Consider the following 24,004-nt stretch of genomic DNA (forward strand, 5'->3'; position numbering starts at 1 on the left):
GGTCCTTCAAACCCTGCGACAATGCAAGTTGTGTGTTAACTTGGGGAAATGCACCTTTGGCCTGACTGAAGTTCAATATATGGGATACATCACTAATGAGCAAGGTGTACATGTGGACCCATCCAAGATACAAGTCATTCGAGAGTGGCCAGCCCAAACCACTCTAATAGAGCTCCGCATATTTTTGGGTCTTGCCAATTTCTACGTAGGTTTGTGTTGGGGTTCTCTCACATCACTTAGCCTTTAAGTCAAGTCACTAAGGTCGGAGTGAAAGAAAGCTTTTTTAGTCCTAAACCCAACAAAAAGTGTTCTCCGAGTTGAATAATTTCCTCTGCTCTGCACCAGTGCTCACAATACCAAACCTACAACAACCATTTGAGATTGAGACAAATGCCTCTGACTATGCTATTGGTGTGGTTCTTACTTAGCATGGGCATCAAGTGGCTTACCACAATGAGATACTTTCAAATACAGTATGAGAGCACCCCACTTACGACAAAGAAATGTATATAAACAATTATCATTTATAAATAACTAGTAATTAATTACAAGATCTATTAATTAATTAAACTATTAATAAAAATTAAACATTTAGTAGTAAATATTTATAATAATGATTACTATTTTTAATTATTAATATTAATTATCAAGATTATTATTAATAATCAATATCATGATTTAGTTATATTAAGATTAAGGATTAGTATTTGATTAAGATTAAGGATTAAGTATTTATTTAATATTCCATTAATAATTAGATTTAATAATAATAATTTTTAATACTTTAAAATTAATAAATTAACTCTTCAATAATCATTCAAAAATTATTCAAAATTACAATAAAAACTAAAAAATGAGGATAATAATATATATTAATAAACAAGTTGACCTTCATCTCATCCTTAAATAAGCTCACCTCATAACTATTTAAATCTCTCAGTTAAGCTCTTCTACTATCAACATTCAAGAAGTCCTGATGATGGATCCCTGTTGGGATTTGAAACGTTGAGGAAAAATGGTTTTTACTGTGGGTTCTCCGATAACTAAGTCAAAAGAAATGTAGTCCATTGTTAAAGCCTACCGTTAATGGAAGCACTACATTCTGGGGAAGGAAATGGTCATCCACACAGACCACCACCTCTACAGTTGATACAGACACAAGGGAAGTTGCAAAATGATTGCCATCATAAATGGTCCACCTATCTACAATAGTTCCATTTGAACATTAAGTATAAGAAGGGCAACACCAATAATGTCATTGATTACTCAGCTGACAACTGGTCATGGCACTGATCTCTATGCTCGACTCCTGTGGGCATGAGACATCAGGGTGGCCAGATCTTTAGAAGAGTGATCCAGAATTCAGCAGCATACACCAAACACTCCTGGAAGGGAAGCAAGTTCCAAATTTTCACCTTCAGGATGCACTGTTATGCCACCTGGGACACATTTGTGTTCCTTCAAGTGAGTGTGCCAAGATGATTTAGGAGGCGCACTACATTCGGGTCATTGGACATTTCGGAGTAGAGAAAACAATGGCAGTATTGTAGAAGTATTTTTATTGGCCGAAACTTCATCAGGATGTTGGGAAGTACATTAGATCCTGCACCTCCTGTGCCATTACCAAACTAACCATCAAGAAGCAAGGCTTGTATAATCCTCTACCTACTCCTATCTAGCCTTGGGAATCTGTCTCCATGGATTACATGTCAGGCCTTCCTTCTACTAAGCATGACAATGATTGTGTTTTCGTGGTTGTCAACATATTCTCCAAGATGGCCATCATGACAGTCTGTAAGAAGAGTATCATAGCAGAGGCTAGTGCTAAGTTCTTCTTTGAGCGAGTGTGGGTACACTTTGGGATCCCACAGTCCATTATCTCAGATCGGGAAAACATATTCCTAAGTGCATTTTGGTCAAGTCTCTGGTCGATGCTGGATACAAAACTTACTAAGTCCACGACTTTCCATCCCCAAACTAATGGCCAAATAGAGGTTGTCAACAGGATGATCATACACATTATGTGCATGTACAACTCGAAGCATCCACACACATGGGATGAAAGTCTCCCCTATGTCCAACACAGCTACAACAGAGCTCTCCACATCTCAACATGCCACAACCCCTTTCAGGTAGGGCTGGGATTTCAGCCATTATGCCCCATTGATGTGGCCATACCATTTGCAACCACTCAGGTAGATTTGGCTCACATTCAGTCTGAAGCTGAAAGGGCTAAAAACTTCATTGAGTGCATTCAACACATCTGCCAACAGGTCCATGATATATTGGATAGAGCCAATGCTAAGTACAAGTAGCGCCATGATCAAAATCGAGTGCCACACAAGTTCTAGGTGGGCGACAAATTTTGGTTACATTTACAGAAGGACAACCATGTTGGACCCTACCGCAAGCTTCGCCCATTCTGATATGGGTGATACACCATCACCAAGACCGTCAATGAAAATTCCTTCGAGCTTAGCATCCCACCGTTCCTTGGTCTGCACCCAGTGTTCATTGTAGATCACCTTCAACCATACTTTCCACCATTGTTGGACACATCTGACATTGCAGAATAGCTCACACCAATAGAGATCAACCCGGACTGCATGGAATATGCTACAACTGAAAAGATCATGGACACATAGATTAAGAACACTCGCTAACAGAGGATATAGTTATATCTAGTTGTCAATTTAGGTCAACTCCTTTGCCAGGGCAAGTGGTTCACTAGGGACCAAGTTCAACAGAAATTTCCTCACCTCATGGAGGCTCTGCACGCAATGGGGACCAATGCTTCCTAAGCGGGGAGAAATGATCCAGGTGGATATTTGTGTCCACCCGCCTATTCCACCTAGACCCCCCCAGTTAGTTTCATCTGTTTCCTTGTTCATTTCAGCATTTACTATTTTTAGCAGTTCTTTGGGTTTTGAACTTCCGGAGCAGTTTTGACCCCCTAAATGACATTTTTTGGGATCCTCGATAGGCTCATATCCACAGGAAAGGGCCTATAGGGAAATGTGTATTACTCAATGAGACCTTTCCAACAAGGTATCGTACGCGCCAAACGAAGATAATATGACCAAGTTATGACCCCGGGAAGTTGGCTGCCCAACTAACCCCAACAGGGCCCACAAACTTTTGTGTCACATCTCCTGGGGTTAGGGTTTTGGTTTTTTAGGGTTTTCTCATGTTTTCTAATAATAAATGGGCCCTTGGACCAACCAGGAACTAAGGATGTGCAAAGGTGAGGCCCACCATTCTACGTAGACCTAGAGGTCCCATCCAGTGTTCAAAATTGAACCCTTCCTAGCCCTTCTTTGGGCTTCTGACCCTTCCTAGAAGGGCTAAAAAAAATTACACTTCGAAAAAAAATTAAAATATCAAAATCACTCGTCAATTACAAAGGTTAGATTAAATTTTTATATTTCAAAAGAAGGGAAATATTTTTAATAACCTGTCAATACTTTTTTAAGTTTACGATAATTTTGAGTTTGTACTAGCGCATAAATCACTCTGACTAGTGATAGTTTCATAGAAGAGACCAGTGAAAGTCCAAATGACCTCATACAATTTAATAGTTATGTCATGATTTGGGGACGTTTCCCTGAGGCCCCCAACTTACGCCAACATGATGCAACTTGCAACAATAATACATGCAACAGTCATGGTACTATTACACCTAGCACAGGGTGGCAAAGCACATTGAATAACCATTCAACAACTATGCACATGCTCTCGCTCCTTCGTGATTATCCTTGAGTGCTCTTTCCCTGCATCCAATTTTTCCATTTTCATTTGAATTGCAACCCATCATCCACAGAAGGAAAGTTATCGTTCGATGCTAGACTATAAGGTATTTTTCATTATCCTCCTCATATCTTCATTAACATTTGGGTTTTCATTCTATGGATTCTTTAATGCAACACTCCTTGAAGTAATGGCAGCCTTCATGGTCACACAATGCATCCTGGGCACCAGAGAATCCACACCCCAAGAAATCAACATTGTGGCTAGATACGCTAAATGCAACTGCTTGTCATCCTTCCATTCTAGGAATGGGTGGTGGAGTTGTTTTCTACATTGTTAATGGTGCAAATTTTTATTGTCATAATTATATGAATCTACCAACCATGAAAATAATATCTCTCTTATATTGAGGGTATTGGACTCCACAACTATAATGCTCTCATTCAAACTCTTGCTTATTTTTCTTTGTTTCTTAATTCCTACAAATTTCTTGTCACGGTACAATTTTTCATGAAGTGTTTGTTCTCTATCATAAAGCTACATGTTTCCTTGAATGTTACAAAACATAATTCGATAAATCAATGAATAACGTATCAAGAAATCTATAGTCAAATCCTATGGAATCTTGCTAAGGTTGAATTTTTTCTATCTCAATCTTGCTAAGGGATTTTTAATTTATGTATTTACTTATTCTATTGTTTTTATTTATTTAATAGGCGTAAATCTTGAAAAAATTCTCCTATTGGTCATCCTAAGAAGGATAAAATGCAATTGTCAATTGTTGAATCATTTGGCCTTACACAAAATTCTAATAAACCATGTAATATTCAAAATGAAGTTGATGCTCATCTACATGAATATGATGAATCAAATAGTGTAGAGCTTGTTGAAATAGAAAACCCATCAAAGAAAAACAAAATAATATTCAAATCCAAATGGAATACAAGGTTTCCATGGGCTTATGTTTTAAAACATTTAATGGTAATGAAAGGATGAAATGTTCTTGACGTGTTAAATTTAAAAGTGAGACTCCATTTTCAAAAGAGGTAACTACCACTCTTCAAGTTAGTGGTATAAATGGCCATGCAAAATCAAAAGCTTAATTTTTTTTTCAACTTTTGGAGGGAAAAAGCGATTGAAGCAATATTCCAATCACTAAACATGTAGAACTAATGGTAAATGTTGGGAAGGAGAAAATTATATCAATGATTGAAAACATGTATTTTGTTGCTATACATGATTTATCTTTAGAAATGTATAATTCAATATGTGACTTGAATAGGTATAAATTGTTAGGATATTCCGACACATAGGATATAGTTAAGTTCAACTTGGTCTAGTATAGAGTTAGGTTAGAGTTAGGTAAAGTGTGTTTCTTTACCATTGTACATTTTGTAACTTACAATCCGACGGTCACGATATGTAGTGATCCGACGGTTCACTCTCACCTCGGTATTACCGACACTTGATCCGTGGCTTGACACCCGATTGGTCCATGAGTTCTATTTAAAGCGCATGGAGGGTCATTGTTCGGGTAATCCGTGCATGAGAGAAGCATATGTAAATTTTCATTCTTTGATTAATAAATTGTCTGTACCCACGTTGGGACAGGCCGTGGACAGTTTCCCTCCTTGCACTCTGAGGGTTTTAACCACGTCAAAAATACTGGTGTATTGATTTGAGATCTGGTTGTGAGCGGTGTCCTCTTGGTATTCTTTCTGAGGAACTTACCCTGTAAATTCCTACATGGTATCAGAGCTATTTGAGGGCCGCGTCCGTTGGTGATCCAAATCTGAAGCCGGTAGAACTGCATGCGGCTGTCGTTTCCTAGATCTGCTGTTTCTGACTGCTTTCGGGCCGAGAGGACTGCTCTGTTGCGTTCGGAGCATCTGTTTCAGTGAGGAACCCCTTTCGTTTCACGCGAAAAGGTTTCCGGTAGCCCTAGCTGCGTCATTTTTCAGATCGGGAGGTATACAGTGTTTTTTTTGCAGTTTACTGTCATTTTCTCTCTGCTTATTTCGGTTTCGGTTTATTTAGCCTTTTTTTTCAGGATCTATACCTTTCATTTCTGCGTATGCTCTTTGCCCTGCGACTCTGTGCGATCTGGGCAAATCAGAAACAGAAAGAAAGGATTTTTCTCATGCGTATGCTCTTTTCCCTGCACCTTAGTGTGATCTCGGAAAATCAGAAACATTGAGAAAAATATTTAGTTTTTCGGCTAAAAGCTAACTTTGAGATTTTTTTTTAAAATTTCTAGTTTTTTTGGCTAAAGCTAACTTTGAGCCGTAAGGTTCGTTTTTCTTTGGATATTCGTGTTGGGTTTTGTGTTTTGTGTTTTGTAGGGGAAAAGAGTCTTCCCAAGGCAAGCACGCAAATCGAGGCCCCCCCCCCCCCCCCCTCTCTCTCTCTCTCTCTCTCTCTCTCTCTCTCTCAAATATTTTGTATAGATCAATTGGTTCAAAGACCTTTTAAGAGAGTAGAGGTCTTGGGTTCAAGTCTCCATTTTGTGGGGGCGGATTTTTTTTCATTCCCGCACATTCGCGCACTTTGCCGGCAACGTCAACAATTTTTTTTTAAAAAGCCATAACTTCTTCATCCGGAAGCCTTTTTCAGAGCCGTTTTTTTTAAAACCGCCTATTTTTTCGAGATCTATCCATTGGACCACTTACTTTCAGCATCTTCAGCTTCAGTTGTTTTTCAAAAAATGGAAAGTCCATGCCAAGTCATTCTTGACAGCACTAACTACTTCCAATGGGTAGCCTACATGGGAGATTTACTTAGAAGTAAAGGTCTCTTCAGAATAGCCACAGACCAAGAGAAGAAACCCAAAGATGAAGACAAGGCCGAAAAATGGGAAAATCGACAAGATCAAGCACGTGGTTTGATAGGAATGTCTGTTTCTCCTGATCTTAGATTCCACATTGCAGAAATTGAAACTCCTCATGAAGCATTAGAAAAACTTGCTAAAGTTTTTGGGATTAAAAATGAAATTAGAGCCCATCAACTTGAGAATGAGTTGCTTACTTTGGATCCTAATATTTTTTCTTGCATTGAAGATTTCTTGTCCAAATTCAAGACCCTTAGATATCTCTTGGAAGGTGTTAAAGTTAAGAAAGAAGATGGTAACCTTATTTATTCCATCCTTACTAAGTTGGGACCAGCCTACTCTGTATTTGTTTCCACTTTCCATTCTACCAGGGAAGCTTTCATTTGTCAAGGCAAAGACTACAAGCCCCCTTCCTTTGACTCCTTTTGTGATTCCTTAATAAGAGAACAAGAAAAACTCTTACACCTTGGTCTTCTTAATCTTGGAAACTCTTCCTCGAAAGCGTTAGCCGCCCAGCAGCAACCAAATTCAAAGAATCCTAAGAAGTCTTATCCTCAAAGGAATGGTCCTAAACCAACTCAGCCTCAAGATGAAAGATCATTTCAGCAATATGACAAGACCAATAAAAACAAATGGAAGAAGACTGACAGACATTGTAACTTTTGTAATCGAGATGGCCACTTAGAATCTAAATGCTTTAAGAAGATGGAAGCCTTGGAAGCCGCAATGAAGAAACATAACATCCATCTGGAGCCTACTTCAACTTCAACTTCCGGAACGGCATTTTCTGCATGTCATCGTCAATCATCTCAGTCTGGTTATGCATTAAATGTATCTTCTTCTTCTTCTCATTCTCATGAGTGGCTCATTGATTCTGGAGCCTCTTGTCACATGGCCAAAAACCAAGCCATGTTTTCTTCTTTAAATGATTGTAACACCAAAAATATATATGTTGGTGATGATAGATCTCTTAATGTTGTAGGGACTGGAACTGTTCATCTAGACAATGGTCAGTTCAATGATGTATTATGTGTTCCAAACTTATCCTGCAACCTTCTATCTGTCTATCAGATAACTCATTCAGGTGAAGGTAAAATTGTTGAATTTTCACCTCATGATGTTGTAATCAAGGATCTAAAAGATCCTAAACAGATTCTAGCTACTGGTCTTGCTGATGATTCCAAAAGGTTGTATAAGTTTCACAACTTTGGGTCATCCCATCTTCCCTCAGTATTTGTTGCTCATAATGATGAAGTGAGCAAACTTTGGCATGAGCGGTATGGTCACTTAAACTATCGCTCCCTTCAGCATCTATGTAAAGAAAACATGGTGACAGGTCTTCCTATGGTATCTTGCAAAGATGGTGTTTGTTCCGGATGTGTACTCGGAAAACATCATCGGGACAGTTTTGACAAACGTGCCTCTTGGCACGCCTCAGCCCCTTTACAGCTTGTGCACAGTGATTTATGTGGTCCTCTTCCTGTTGCTTCATTCTCTGGCTGCAAGTACTTCTTAACTTTCATTGATGATTTCTCCAGACGCACTTGGGTATACTTCTTAAAACTCAAGAGCGAAGTATTTACCACCTTTTTGGCCTTCAAAGCATTCGTTGAAAAACAATCTGGACATCAAATTCTTAAGCTAAGAACTGATAATGGTGGAGAATATGTTAAAAATGCATTCATCAACTTTTGCACCGAAAATGGAATTCAAATGCAACATACTGTTCCATACACTCCACAACAAAATGGTGTAGCTGAAAGGAAAAATCGCACCTTAAAGGAAATGGCTAATTGTATGCTGCAATCTAAAGGACTCAGTCTTAGTTTTTGGGCCGAAGCAATTAATTGTGCAAATTATATAATCAATCGCACTCCTACTAAGGTTCTAGAGAATATCACTCCAGAAGAAGCCTGGAGTTCCATTAAACCAGATGTAAGTCACTTTCGTGTGTTTGGAAGTGAAGCATGGGCCCATATTCCAGATGAAAAGCATAAAGCCTTAGAACCTAAGAGTGAGAAATGTACTTTTGTTGGATATTCTGAAGATGTAAAAGGCTATAGACTTATTCCATTTAAGTCCAAAAATGTTATCATTAGAAGAGATGTAAAATTTGATGAAAATAAATCGGCCTGCGAGCCTAGTCCGGCGGATGTGCCACCTCTTCCTATCTCTTCTATCTTTGAAAACATTTCTTCTTCTGATGATGAAAGCGAGGATGATAATCCTTCCCCACCTTCTCAGGATCCTCAACTTCCAAGATGGGTCCGTGCTACTCGGGATGCAGCAGGTGATCTTGCCGGTGATCCTACAGATCAGCGACGTACACGTTCTCAGTTTGAAAGAGCCTCTTCTTTACTGGCTCAAGCTCCAGTAAATCATGATCCTGACACTTTTGCAGAAGCTTCAGGCCATCCACATTGGGAAACAGCTATGAATGAAGAATATCATTCATTGATGACAAATGATACATGGGATCTTGTTCCTCTACCAAAGGGACGCAAACTTGTTAGATGCAAATGGGTTTACAGAACCAAGTATGGACCAGATGGGAAAGTTGATAAACATAAAGCTCGTCTAGTTGCTAAGGGCTTTTCACAGGTTGAAGGCATTGACTACACTGAAACCTTCTCTCCAGTTGCCAAAATGAACTCTATCCGCCTTGTTCTTTCCCTTGCTGCCTCTTTAAAATGGGAAGTCCATCAAATGGATGTTAAATCTGCCTTCTTGCATGGTGACTTGCAGGAAGAAATCTATATGGAACAACCCATTGGCTTCATACAAACAGACTCCAGCCTCGTTTGTCGACTTAAGAAATCCCTTTATGGCCTCAAGCAAGCTCCTCGAGCTTGGTATGCCAAAATGGATAGCTTTCTTTTAGAATCTGGCTTTTCTAGGTGTCATTCTGACAATACTGTCTACACCAAGAAAGTGGGCAACTCTCTCATCATCCTTGTTCTTTATGTTGATGATCTTATTCTTACTGGTAGTGATCCCAACCTTATAAACCATGTGAAGTCCAGCCTTAAAAAGAAATTTGAAATGACAGACTTAGGACACTTACACTATTTTCTCGGTCTTCAAGTCTTGCAATCCCAAGAGGGTATTTTCCTTTCCCAGTCCAAGTATGCTTGTGATATTCTTCGTCATTTTCACATGGAAGACTGTAAGCCAGCCACTTCTCCCTTTCAGTCTGGAGTCAAACTTTCAGTCTCTTGTACTTCTCCTGAAGTTGATGCTACCTTATACCGTCAACTTGTCGGAAAACTCTTGTATTTAACCCATACTCGTCCTGATCTTTCCTTTGCTGTTGGCCTTGTTGCTCGTTTTATGCAAAACCCCCGTGAAAGTCATTGGAAAGCAGCTAAAAGAATACTTCGTTATGTTCGAGGTACAGTACAGTTTGGGATTCATTACAGTGCCAAAGCAGCTCCTCTGTTAGTTGGTTTCACTGATTCTGATTGGGCTGGTGACCTTGATGATCGGAAGTCTACTGCCGGTTATGTCTTCACTCTTGGTTCAGGACCTATTACATGGGCTTGTAAGAAACAGGCTGCCATTTCTCTTTCATCAGCAGAAGCAGAGTATCGTGGTGCCGTGGAAGCTAGTAAGGAAGCCTTGTGGCTTCGTCAGATCCTATCAGAGTTTGGCTTTGAGCAGCAGCATCCAACCACACTTTGGTGTGATAATCAAAGTGCCATTCAGCTATGCAAAGATCCAGTCCAGCATCAGCGCAGCAAACACATTGAACTACACATGCACTTCATCAGAAAGCTCATTCATGACCATGTTCTTGAAGTGCAATATTGTCCAACAGATGATCAGGTTGCAGACATCTTCACAAAGGCTCTCACAGAGGCGAAGTTCACTAAACTTCGATATATGCTTGGAGTTCAGGAAGTTGTCACTAAGGGGGGATAGGCTCTAGTGCCTCCTTCCTTCTCCTATTGTGTCATATTTGTAAATCCTTCAATCCTATCCCAAGTTGTTCTTAAGGGGGATGTTAGGATATTCCGACACATAGGATATAGTTAAGTTCAACTTGGTCTAGTATAGAGTTAGGTTAGAGTTAGGTAAAGTGTGTTTCTTTACCATTGTACATTTTGTAACTTACAATCCGACGGTCACGATATGTAGTGATCCGACGGTTCACTCTCACCTCGGTATTACCGACACTTGATCCGTGGCTTGACACCCGATTGGTCCATGAGTTCTATTTAAAGCGCATGGAGGGTCATTGTTCGGGTAATCCGTGCATGAGAGAAGCATATGTAAATTTTCATTCTTTGATTAATAAATTGTCTGTACCCACGTTGGGACAGGCCGTGGACTGTTTCCCTATTTGCACTCTGAGGGTTTTAACCATGTCAAAAATACTGGTGTATTGATTTGAGATCTGGTTGTGAGCGGTGTCCTCTTGGTATTCTTTCTGAGGAACTTACCCTGTAAATTCCTACATAAATGAACTCCACGTGTGCTTCTAACATATGAATATTATGCATACACAAATACCACACCAAGAAAAGGTTTTCTTCAAGTTTCTAGAGAGGTGTATTGGAACAAACTAAAAGAGAAGATTTTACATAGGTCATTTTACTCAATTTTAGTTGATGAAAGCATTGATCAAATTATTGCTTATATTACATATTTGATGAATGGAGAAGAGGTCAATGTTTAACAAAGTTTATATGTTTACTTCAAATAAAGGATGGAATAGCTCAATGTATGTATGATCTAGTGAGAACTCTTTTAGCATAAATGGATTTATATTTGATGAAGTTTGTTGGTTTTGGTTCAGATGGTGCATCTTCCATGAGGGGTATTCATGAGGATTTATCTCCTAAGCTTCGTATTCTCCTCATTTATTAGTTATCCATTGCATAGCTAATAGGGAAGCATTAACAATCAATGAGGCTTCATCTCATTTTCCAAAGTTGCAATATATCAACAAATTTGAAACAAATTTTATTCATGGCTTGGAAAATCAACTAAAGGACATGGAAAATTGAGAGAGCTAATGCATACATTTCAAATCACTCAGTTAGTGGTCTTACAAATTCATCAAATTAGGCGGCTCTCTAGAGGAAAGGTCATGGAAAGACTTGTTAAACTCATGCATTATTTATTAGGATTGGGAGTCAGGGGAGAAAAAAATGTATGAGTTGGCAACAATATTTCAAGTGCATACTTGCATCCATATACTTGCAAACATGCTCGTTGAATTAAATAAGTTCAATCAAAAGTTCGAAGAGGATCATGTTGATATTACATATATTAACACTACTTTACATGTTTCTATTAGCATTATTTGTAAATGATTTTTGGAAAGCATTTTTGGTGTAGATGCAATGCATATGTCTTCTTTTTTAGTTAAATAATAAAGAGGAACCCTTGAATTTGTAGATAGCACAAGTATGGTACATTTACATCCATTGAGGTTTGAAAGTTTTCCAAAGATGAAAACATCGGGGCTACTATATGATTGTATTCTTTTGGGAAAATGTTTTATTGTAAAGGTGATTAAATTTTTAGATAGGAGATTCATAGATTTACATGTATTTAATGTGGCTAAATTTTGCAATTTTCAACATTATTATGAAGAAGTGAATGATATAGACTGTCCAACAAAAAGATAGTTGAAATGTTTATGTGAAAAATCTATTGTGGATAATTGTGGATACTGCTAGATGTTTGGGTGAAATGAATGAATTTATTTGTGCTATTTGTAAATCATACCTTAAAAAGCATATGTATGGCATGAGACCTATGTGGATATGAACATGAATGATTTGAAGACTTTCCATATTTGATGCAATTATGGCAAGCTATTCTTGTTATCCCAACAACCACATCAGTGTGTGAAAGAGGATTCTAAAAATTAAACGCATCAGTGTGTGAAAGAGGCTTCTGAAAATTAAACAGGATAAAAAATGATGATAGATAAAGACTTTCATTGATGACAATAGATATGTTAATGTTTTTATCTCTAACTGCACATCATGATCTAAATGCGGTAGATTGGAATGCTACTTATGATGTAAGGAAATACATGAAAACTAGAAATCCATTTCCATTGGGAAAATATATTTATATTTTCAATTATGTAAGTCCAAATACTTTTGAAAATCATCTAATGAAACATATGTTTATCTTTTTTTAATGGAATTTGAGATTTTTTTTGTTTATTTACTAGTTATATTGAGATTTTATAGTGTTTTTATTGAAGCTACTCTTTAAATTTTAAAGATTTTAAAGATTTATAATGACACTATTTTGTTATGGAATTGTTTTGAAGGGTTTATTTAATATATACTTTTCAGTGGAAGTGAATTTTTTTTATAACCTTTCATCCTTGAAGGGTTAGATGAATATATGCCCTTCTAAATGAAATTAAGAGCAGACCTTCAAATTTGATCACTGGTCCCATCCTGATGGTACAAAAAGGAATTGGCTAGAAGAGTGTCAGGGTGAAGGGACAGGGATGATGTATCTCGGTGGTCTCCACCATGGAGGTGTAAGAGAAGCAGAAAATGGAAGCACGAGGAGGAAAACATCAGCATAGCATGGCAACGCCATCGCATCAATGAATGACGAAGATTGTCAGAAATTAGATGATGGAGATTGTTTGTGACACCCCTTCCCCACGACATTAGCAGGGAGAAGGAAGGGGTAGCGCAACCTCTATGGGCCATTAGATGTGACACAGTTTTTGTGGACCATCCAATGTGGGATTTGGAACCATGCACCATAAATCTTATTATGACACCCCTCTACCAAATTAACACTTAGGCAAGTTAGCCTGATGCAATCTGTGGATTTGGAGCACAGAGGATGATGACCATCGATCCTACTTCTCTCATCATGGTCATTGGATTTGGATGGGTGTAATTCACATTTGGATATTAAGTATATATATATATATATATATATAGATATATCTAGACACACATAATAAAATAAAATTATACATGTATATATGTAGTAAGGAAAAGAAGACATAATCCTATTCTTCTGATAGAGACAAGAGGTGTAGGACTAGTAGTAGCAGCCACCCCCATGGGGTAACTTGGGTGTGGTTGTTACAAGAATATCATTCTCTGTTCAACTCATTGAACCTAAGTTATTGTTTCATTCTTCGTGAAGTTGCATTGTTAATGAGAAGCTGGGTGAGTGAGTTGGAAGGGTAGGAAGTTTGAAGTTTCAATGTGTCAAAACCTAGTTCTCTTATTATCCATTGTATTGACCTAGATGGTCTGATTGTGCCTAAGATTTTGAGATAGAATATAAATACTTATAAATTATTCTATCCCATTTTTTAACTTAGAAGGAATTGAATTAGTTAGTCATCATTGAACTATTTTGGTATTCTCTCAAAACTAGTAAAATAATTCCTCTTTAGAGAGCTTTAAATTATCTTATGTGTGTTTGATTATGATAAGTAATTAACTTAGAAGGAATTGAATTAGTTAGTCATCATTGAAATATTTTGGTATTCTTTCAAAACTAGTAAAATAATTCCTTTTTAGAGAGCTTTAAATTATCTTATGTGTGTTTGATTATGATAAGTAATTAAATTAGAAGGAATTGAATTATTTAGTCATCATTGAAGTATTTTGGTATTCTTTCAAAACTAGTAAAATAATTCCTTTTTAGAGAGCTTTAAATTATCTTATGTGTGTTTGATTATGATAAGTACTTATAATAAAGTAATGTCTTCATCTTGAAAAAATTTCATGGATATTATGCTTGAGCTTGAAATGCATGAGGTTAATTGTTGATTAGAAGTGTAAGGACATAAGTGAACATTTGTTCTTTTTCTTTGATGTATACGCAATTAAATTGAATATTTGTTGATGTTCTATTTGACTTGTAATGAGACTTAAAGCATCAAAGAGTATACCCTTCCAATTTGAAGTGATTAAGAATATATACTTCAAAGACATAAAATTGTAGATCATGAAATCCTTAAGAATATATCATTTTAAGATTTATAATAGTGATTTAGTTATAGAAATAATGGAAAAAAGGGGAGTGCCAGATAAAGACATGTGTATCATGTGTTATGATGATATAGAATTGGTAGGTTGTTTTCTTGTTTAGATTTATGTTTACAATATTGAATCATTGTCATCTTGATTACATGAATGCATTTTCCTTACATTTTATTTACTATAGAAACCATATATATTAAATGGATAGTAAATGTTTATAAATTATCGAAACACTTACTTCATGATACATTTCACATTGCCAAAATAAAATCATAAAAATTAACTAAAAGTGTGTGATTCCATGTATGATAGTGAGGTTGAAGTTGAACTAGTGAATCCAATGGGTATTTCTATTTTCAAAGAAATGACATGAAAGCAACGTTGATGGTGAGTGGTGCAAAATTACTTAGTAATAATGTTTTTAAAATAAGGAAATGGACATTATACAAGGATCTCTTTTCCCATCTTAATCCTCCAATGTCACTCGCTATTTTCACATCGATAGGTGTTTCCATTTTCGTTACATCCATGGTGTTTCATAGTTTTAATTTAATTATCAATAATTAATACATGCATGGTAGGGATTTAAATATCCATAGATAATTTTTAGTAGTAGTGGAGGGTTGAGATTTACCCCAAAGCTAATTATGCCCTTTTGCTTTACATATATATCAACCAGCATAGATCCATTTTAAATACAAATCTAACATGAGCCGAGAGGTATCCAATTTCTTCATGTGCAAACTTTTTTATGAGGAGACATTTTTTAAATGTTTTTTATAGTAATTTAACTTTTTTTTTAGAGTTTTTTACTTTTATTTTTTATTTTGGCCCACATGTTCATAATTTCAACTTTGATGATGCACAGACACCCTTACAAATCATACTGGGCTATAAAATGAGCCCCTTAGCTCAACCAACATAGATGCATTTTAAATACGGATCTAACATGAGCCAAGAGGGATCCAATTTCTTCACATGTAGATTTTTTTATGAGCCGACATTATTTAAATGTTTTGTATAATTATTTAATTTTTTTTAGTTTTAGAGTTTTTAAATTTTTTATTTTGGTCAACATGAGCAAAATTTTCTCTTTGATGACAGACGAACACCCTTACACATCATACTAGGCTATAGAATGAGCCTCTCAACTCAATAATATTTTGACTATACCAGCCTAGATCCATCTAACTCCGGATCTATCATGCGCCAAGAGGGATCAAATCCCTCGAGGTGCAAACCTTCTTTTTGGAGTGTGTAATTTGAGGAAAGGTTTACACCTCGAGGTATTTGATCCCTCTTGGCACGTGATAGATCTGGAGTTAGATGGATCTAGGTTGGTTCCAGTCGAGGGAAACAATGACACATTTTTAGATTATCGTCATTATGTATATGTTTGAGATAAACTTCATACTTTGAAATTTACATTATGTTTTCTTTGTTTGACATGACTATGTCATTCTCGTCTTTAATTTTGTTTTTGTTGGTTGCCTTGAATGGTTTGTACGTTTTCGCTTGGATGCTTTGAGTGGTTTGTGTGTTTATGTGTTTGGATTTGGATGGTAATGTTTGTGAATGTGAACAATTGTTGTGTTATATTTCTATATGTGTATTTAATTTTTTGTTAGTAATTAGTTGGTGATGAAGAAGGAAGACAATCTTGTCAATAGTTTGCAATAGGATTGATACTACACATATATTTCATTTAATTTTAGGTATCACAACTTTTGACAATTAGTTATTCTTAATAGTGTCCCTCCAGGTATTACTAAATATATTTTGAAGAGTAGTTTTAATAATTTACTGGATCAAAATTACTCTTGAAATCATTTGTTTCATTGCTGATGTTTGAAATAATTTAATTCCTTCAAAATATTTTGATGATTTTTTTTTTTTTTAGTGTTCAGATTTACAAAATCTCTACATTATTTGTTAGTTTTTCCATCTTTTCATGTCGATTATATGAAAAGGATAGTTGACATTATAAACCATTCAATTATTTAACTAGAACTATTGTAGCAAACATCATACCTTGTCTCTCTTGCCTTCTAATATTATTAGGTTGAAATACTATAACACAAAAATCATTAAAAATTATCAATCATTTTTTTGTGCTTACATTGAAATCAATGCACATTGTTAATCCAATCACTTTAAGTTAATGTACCATCATACATTGAGTTACATCAAATAATAAATTGTCATCTATAATGAAATCAATGCATCTAATGCACACAATTAAATAAGATGAGAAAACATCTACACTGAAATCAGTGAATCTAATGCAAGCAATCAAATAAGATTGGAAATCAACATCTACATTAAAATCAATGCATCTAGTGTAAGCAATCAAATAAGACTAGAAATCAACATCTACATTGAATTCAATGCATCTAGTGCAAGCAATCGAATAGGATTAGAAATCAACATCTACACTAAAATCAATGCATCTAGTGCAAGCAATCAAATAGGATTAGAAATCACCATCTACACTGAAATCAATGCATCTAGTGCAAACAATCAAATAGGATTAGAAATCACCATCTACATCGAAATCAATGCATCTAGTGCAAGCAATCAAATAGGATTAGAAATCACCATCTACACAAAAATCAATACATCTAGTGCAAGTGCAAGAAATCAAATAGAATTAGAAATCACCACCTACACCGAAATCAATGCATATAGTGCAAGCAATCAAATAGAATTAGAAAACATCTACATTGAAATCAATGCATCTAGTGCAAGCAATCAAATAGGATTAGAAATGAACATCTACACTGAAATCAATGCCTCGAGTGCAAGCAATCAAATATCATTAGAAATCAACATCTACACTAAAATTAATGTATATAGTACAAGCAATCAAATAGGATTAGAAATCACCATCTACCATGGATTTAATGCATTTAGTGCAAGAAATCTTCTTCCCTCTCTCCCCCCTCCACCTATATCTATATCTCCCTCTATCTCTCCTTCTTTGTCTCTTTATCTCGCCCCAAACATACACACTCTCTCTCCATCTCTTCCTTTTCACTCCCCCTTTCTCTCTCTCGCGCCAATTTTCTCTCTATATGTCTTTTTTCTTCCATCCCTCTCTCCCCTTCCAAATCCACATCTTTGTCCTCCCTCTCTCCTCTTGTCTCTCCCTCCTCTCTCGTCCTCTCTCTCAAGTTGTCTCTCTCCCTTTCTCTCACATCTCTCTCCCTCTCTCTCTCTTTTCCCTCCAATCCTGTCACTATCTCCCTCCCTCTCTCCTTCTCTATCTCCGCCTCTCCCCCCCCTCCATCTTTGTGTCTTCCTCTCTCTCTCTCTTACCCTTCTCTCCCTATCTCACTCCTCTCCTTCTCCCTCTCTTTATTCCTCCTCACCCATGCCCTTTGGTTTATCTCCTTCAATGCAAGCAATCAAATAAGATTAGAAATAACCATCTACACTAAAATCAATGCATCTAGTGCAAGAATTTTTCTTCACTCTCTCCCCCCTCCATCTATATCTATATCTCCCTCTATCTCTCCTTCTTTGTCTCTCTATCTCATCCACCACCCCCCCCCCCCCCCCCGCCCCACACCAAACACACATTCTTTCTCCCTCCATATCTATCTATCTCTCCCTCTCTCTATCTCTCTCTTCTTCCCTCTCTTCACCTTCCATCTATATATCTATCTCTCTCTGTCTCTCTTTTGTCTCTCTATATCACCCCCAAAACATACACACTCTTTCTCCATATTTATCTATCTCTCCCTCCCTCTTCCTCTCCCTCTCTCTCTTTCTTCCCCTTCTCTCCCTCTCCCCCCCTTCTATCTCTCTTCCCTCTTGCTCTCCTCTCTCCCTCTCTCTCCATCTCCCTTATCACTCCCTCTCTCTCACTCCACCTTTCTCTCTCTGTGTCTTTCTTCTTACCTCCCTCTTTCTCTCCCTTCCTCTCTCCTTCTCTCTCTCACATCCAAACTCTCTTCCTTCCTCTCTCTCCCTTTCTCTCTTACCTCCCTTTGTTTCTCTATCTTTCTCTCTCTCTCTCTCTCTCTCTCTCTCTCTCTCTCTCTCTCTGCCCTCCAACTTTTTTTACTATCTCTCATTCTCTCCCCCTATTCTCTCTTTCTCTCCTTCTTTATCTCTCTATCTCACCCCCAACATATACACTCTCTCTCCATCTCTCCCTTGTCACTCCCTCTATCTCTCCACTTTTCTCTCTATTTGTGATTATTCTTCCCTCCCTCTCTTTCCTTCCAATTCCATTTCTCTATCCCTCCCTCTCTCCTCATGTTTCTCAAGTCCTCTCTCATCCTTCCTCTCTCTCTCTTCCTATCACTCCTTGTATCTCTCCACCTTTATCACCGTGTCTTTGTTCTTCCCTCCCATATATATCTAAAGCTAATATATATCATGATATATTAATATATATTATAATATAACAAATTTAATATTATATTAAATTTAATATTGTATTGATCCTAAGTTATTAAATTTATAATATTAATATTAATATTATATTTAATTATATTTTTTTGCATATCATAATAACAAATTTTACAAATATTTAATTAAAAAATATCAAAGATTTTGGAGCAAGATTTTCGATTCTGCGTTGAAATAACATTTTTACTTTATTTTACAAGATGGTATTGACTTTAGTAAACAATGAAGATGTTTAAAATTTTAATTGATTTGGAATTTAAATGTGGTAAAAAAATTTAAAGGTAAAATTATGATCCATTCAAATTCAACGTATATGGTAAAATAACTATTATCTTATGCATTTTATAGTTATTTTATCATATACATTGAATTTGAATAACCATACAGAAAATTTAAATTAATTATTTTTATTTTTAGCTTTAAGAAAAATATATTTTGGGCAACATGAACAAAATTTCAACTTTGATGATGGACTGACAAACTTACACATCATATTGGTATTATAACAGAGCTTATTTAGTGGGTAAAAATCTTCATGGTAAAATAAAGTAAATTTAATTAATTTTTATAATTCTTTAATATTTGGTAATATAAAATCATTATAATATAAATGTTTTGATGCCTATCAACTTTTAGCAACCAGTTAATTTATATAACTGCCCTAAATATTATTTAATTTATTTTATATAACTACCCTAAATATTATATAATTAAATTATAGTTTATCATAATGCAAAATTTTTACACCCATAAATCCCTCAGCGAAATAAGTGAAAAACAACATGTGACTTCCAATTCAAAACAAACACGTTCGAGATTGATATCCCCGGTGTCACATTGATTGTGGATCAATGACAATGTATAAATCTTAAAACTAATCAACGGTTTCAATCGTAATACACCCTTCGGTATAAATGCCCTATTTGTAGTCCGAACACGTGTTGCTTTCCTGAACTCCAGGTTTAGCATTAGAGTCGTACACTGTGCTCCATGTGTGAGGGTTCACTCGACAATGCAGAAGATTGTGTGGTTTAGGATTGGGAATAGGAAAAAAAATTGAATGATGATTTGAACTCACAATAAATTATAAGTTTTTTTTTTTAATATTGAAAAATTTATTATAAATTAATAGTTAGGATTATTATTATTTATTTATGTTGGTTTAATTATTAGTTGTTGATTTGTAATGGGTAGACTTTCACTCCTGCCAAATGTCTTTAAGACTTGGGCTATTAATTTATTTTCTTACTCCTCTGAGAAAGACAAACTCTTACTAAATAAAAATAGTTTTAGAGAAAAAAAAAAATTCAAATATTATTTAAACATATTATAAGTGGTAAATTTTTTTAGATTTTTATTTAATTCTAAAATTTTAATTTTAAACTAACAAGTTTTAATTATTAAAATTATAAAATTTAAATGTATAAGTATTTTTTATAATTTAAATGTAATAAGTACGTTTTAAGAGCTGATATCTTTTTTTTAATCAAAATTTTAGTATTGAAGTAAAAAGTTGCAGTTTTAATATTTATTTATTAAAAATAAATGAATGATAAATCGATATTCTTTAGCAACTTGATATACTTTAAAATGAATATAGTCAACATTTCAGATGGTACTAAAAAAAACTCCCATTGACATTGGCATCAAGTTTGGAATTTGGCATTCTCTAAAACATATCCTTGATTTTTAGATGTATTGGACAATTTATCAAAAAATTAAGACATCAGTAAATACTGGGACAGATTTACTAAAATTATTGGTTTGATGTTAAGCTTTGAGCATTCTGTCTTGTCTCTCATTAATAGTTCATACCATTTGATTGACACTTCTGCAGTTTGTCACATTATTAGTCCCTGCCATCTGGCATCCGGCAGGGACTATAGTAATCGATATGACCCCTACTTAACATTACTTCACCTTTTCATTCTCTGTTATACGGCGGTTAGATCAAGGTTATATCAAAGTTTTAAGGCTGTCTGCCCTCCCCGCCAGGATGCCGAAGGACTGCCATCTTATTTGGCCTCTTCCCGAGGCGGGAGAGGCCAAAACTTAGGCTATTTCGGAAATTTGCGACCTGTTCATTATCCTTAACCGTCACGGTTTGGCATTAATGTTAACATTAATTCGTTTGCAGGATATGCTAACGGGTAACGGGTGCTTTGTTTTGGTTGCAAGGTACGCTGAGCTTTGATGTTAACAGGTGTTGGTGCTGCAGGTGTCCGTGCATGGCGGGAGGTGTCATGAACCACCGCCTACCGCCTATCTTCTTGCCGCCTGAAACCACCGCCTACCGCCTATCTTCTCGCCTTTACCCTTTCAACAAAAGTGCGATAGAATGAGACTGCTAGCTCACACAGGTAAGGACTAGAATCGAGGGCATACCCATGCTTGGCAATTGCAGGAGAGCTGAAAGTGACTTTAATGGCAGATTGGAGCAGTGCAGGCTGTATCCAGGGATTCTTATTGCACAGCAGCTGAAGGTCCTGTCACTCGACTCTGGTACAGTTTCTTTCTCTATGCTTATGCTTCCTAAACAAATTGCGAACCTCACTTTTGGTTACTGTGTTTGAGGAACTTAACAACATAGCTTCTTGTATATAGGCTGGATGGATGTTTAAGCAACTTGGTCTCAGATTCCATTACAGTATAAGCATATATTCAAAATAGATGAGGATGCTCATTCTCATTATAGTTATACTGTATAGTGCCTTTGGAACAGACAAATATGAGCTAACACTATTCGTGCATGTTTGTGATGTGGATTCAGGCTTCATGATTTCGATAAACGGGCATTTGGGGATCGCACTGTTATGCTCTGTGACCAAGTACAGATACTTTCCTGTTTCATGCTGTTGCATATTGTTTGTTTTACTCGTTTTGAGTAGTGAATGCTTAATTATCATATGTTGCATGGTCAGTGTGAGAAGGAGTTCCACGTTGGCTGTTTAAGAGAACGGGGCATGGCAGATTTAAAAGTAGGTCAAATCCTTATGTCTGAACTCCATATGAGAAATGCTACTCTTTTAACCAATTTAAGGATATTTTCATTGTAAATACTTTCTGTTTTATTTCTTTGATGCAAAGGATTGGTTTTTAATTAAGAATTCTGAGCAGTTTAGGTATCTGACAGAGTAGCGTTTTTGTTACTTTATTGTGTTAATCCTGATAGGGATTTTTATGTGCAACAGGAATTGCCAGAGGGTGAATGGTTCTGCTCCAATGATTGTACAAAAATTCATTCTGCGCTGAGCTGATGAAGAAGCGAGCTTCTTCATGCCAAAACAGGGGACCCTGACAGTAGGGTACTACTTTCAGAAGCTGATAGGGATTTTTATGTGCAACAGGAATTGCCAGAGGGTGAATGGTTCTGCTCCAATGATTGTACAAAAATTCATTCTGCGCTGAGCTGATGAAGAAGCGAGCTTCTTCATGCCAAAACAGGGGACCCTGACAGTAGGGTACTACTTTCAGAGGCTGCTGCTATCTTTGCTGTAAGTATGTTTGCCTGTTTATATATAATGAAGATTTTAAAAATTACTACTTGTTTTGACATGAAGCTTATCCTGCTATTTTAGCGTAGTTCACTTTCTCCATTGCCTGTCTGTCCTTATTGGACTGTTTTCCACTTAGCCAAGAAATTATTGAAATTAGTTATGCTGTCCGAATTTTTTGAATTTTTGTGACTTCATTGATACATTTCTGTTTGAATAATTATTTTGTTAGCAAACCATCATTGGCTAGAAAGAATTAGAATTTGTAACGGACAGAAAGAAAGCAGTATGAATGACAAGGGATAATTTTCTACAGGGTTATTTTCAGTCATTATTTTCATGTATTGAGAGGCTGCTTGGATTCTTGAATGTTGAAAAGCTGGTGTTGCCTACTGCGGAGGAAGCTGAGTCCATCTGGATAAGCAAATTTGGCTTCACAGAAATGTCAGAGGACAAGGTCTGTGCCAAACTATCACTTCCAATATCATGTAGTTGCCTTGCATATTATCTTTGACGTCTAATCTAACTGTAACTATTTACTTGCAGTTCATCTATCTAAGAAGTGCGGGAGTAAACTGTGTAAAGAAGCACTGGAGCTCTCAGCTGGTACTTTTAGTATATGCGAAATTGTTGATGGCACTTCCATGGAATCAACAGACATCAGCGTATAGAGTCTTCGGCAGAATCTTTCGTTTGCAATGTTGATCATTCTGAGCTATGTGCAGGGACTAGCTGCTTCGCAGCCTTCCTTGTTTAATGTGATTTGAGCCCTTCAGATGAGATTGAACGTTATTCTTCCATAGATTCATAATTTTTTGACAAATACACAAGACCATAATTATTGTGAACATTTTTATAAATAGTTTGTAAGAATATATTTTATAAAATACAGATTGAAATATGTATCACGTTTAATTTTTTATTTTAGATTTATTAATTATTATTTTTATTTATGTAGGTAAAAGATAATGGGAAAGTAGATAAAAATAAAATACAATTATACATTAATAATAATGTCCATAAGATATGTTCTCGTAAACTTTTACGAGATAAAATCTAGTTGAAATGTAAGGATACTCAGTAAATAATGTAAGTATAAAAGAGAACAAGATACAATTAAAAAATGAATAGAATTATTTTTCCTAGTTGAAATGTAAGGATATTTAGTAAATAATGCAAGTACAAAGCAGAACAAGATACAATTAAAAAATGAATGGAACTATTTTTTTTTCTTACTGGCCCGATTATAACATATCCCCATAGCCACATCTCCATAGCCACTAGGGGTTATGTTTGACTCCAACTTTCAATTAGAGCTACAACTTTGACCCTTCTAGAATCTTTTTTAAAATCTTCAGGTGGCTAGCTCTTTTTTCACGAGTCACAAGAGCTAATGTGGAATCTTCTTGAATCATGGGAGTCAAATGGGAATGTGAACTTTCAAGTGGTATAACTTTTGTATAGACAATTTGTTTGATGCTTTTCTTGTACCATTGTAAAGGCCTTTACTAGTTGAAGTTTTTTTT

The 24,004-nt window shown here is 36.0% G+C and overlaps 1 long non-coding RNA gene across 2 annotated transcripts; it reads left to right on the forward strand.

Moving 5' to 3' along the window:
• The first annotated feature begins 21,239 nt into the window (after positions 1 to 21,239).
• Positions 21,240 to 23,280, forward strand: LOC149238469 (uncharacterized). Of its 2 annotated transcripts, XR_016245397.1 has the most exons (6): positions 21,256 to 21,486; positions 21,755 to 21,812; positions 21,906 to 21,962; positions 22,176 to 22,478; positions 22,795 to 22,935; positions 23,025 to 23,280. It is a non-coding gene; the product is annotated as an uncharacterized LOC149238469 (long non-coding RNA). The 2 variants fall into 2 exon arrangements; XR_016245396.1 differs by lacking the exon at positions 21,906 to 21,962 and having other exon boundaries at positions 21,240 to 21,486.
• Positions 23,281 to 24,004: the final 724 nt, after the last annotated feature.

Source organism: Pinus tabuliformis, chromosome 8, assembly GCF_031772625.1.
Source record: "Pinus tabuliformis cultivar Carrire ecotype Pingquan chromosome 8, CPIR1, whole genome shotgun sequence".
NCBI lineage: Eukaryota > Viridiplantae > Streptophyta > Pinopsida > Pinales > Pinaceae > Pinus > Pinus tabuliformis.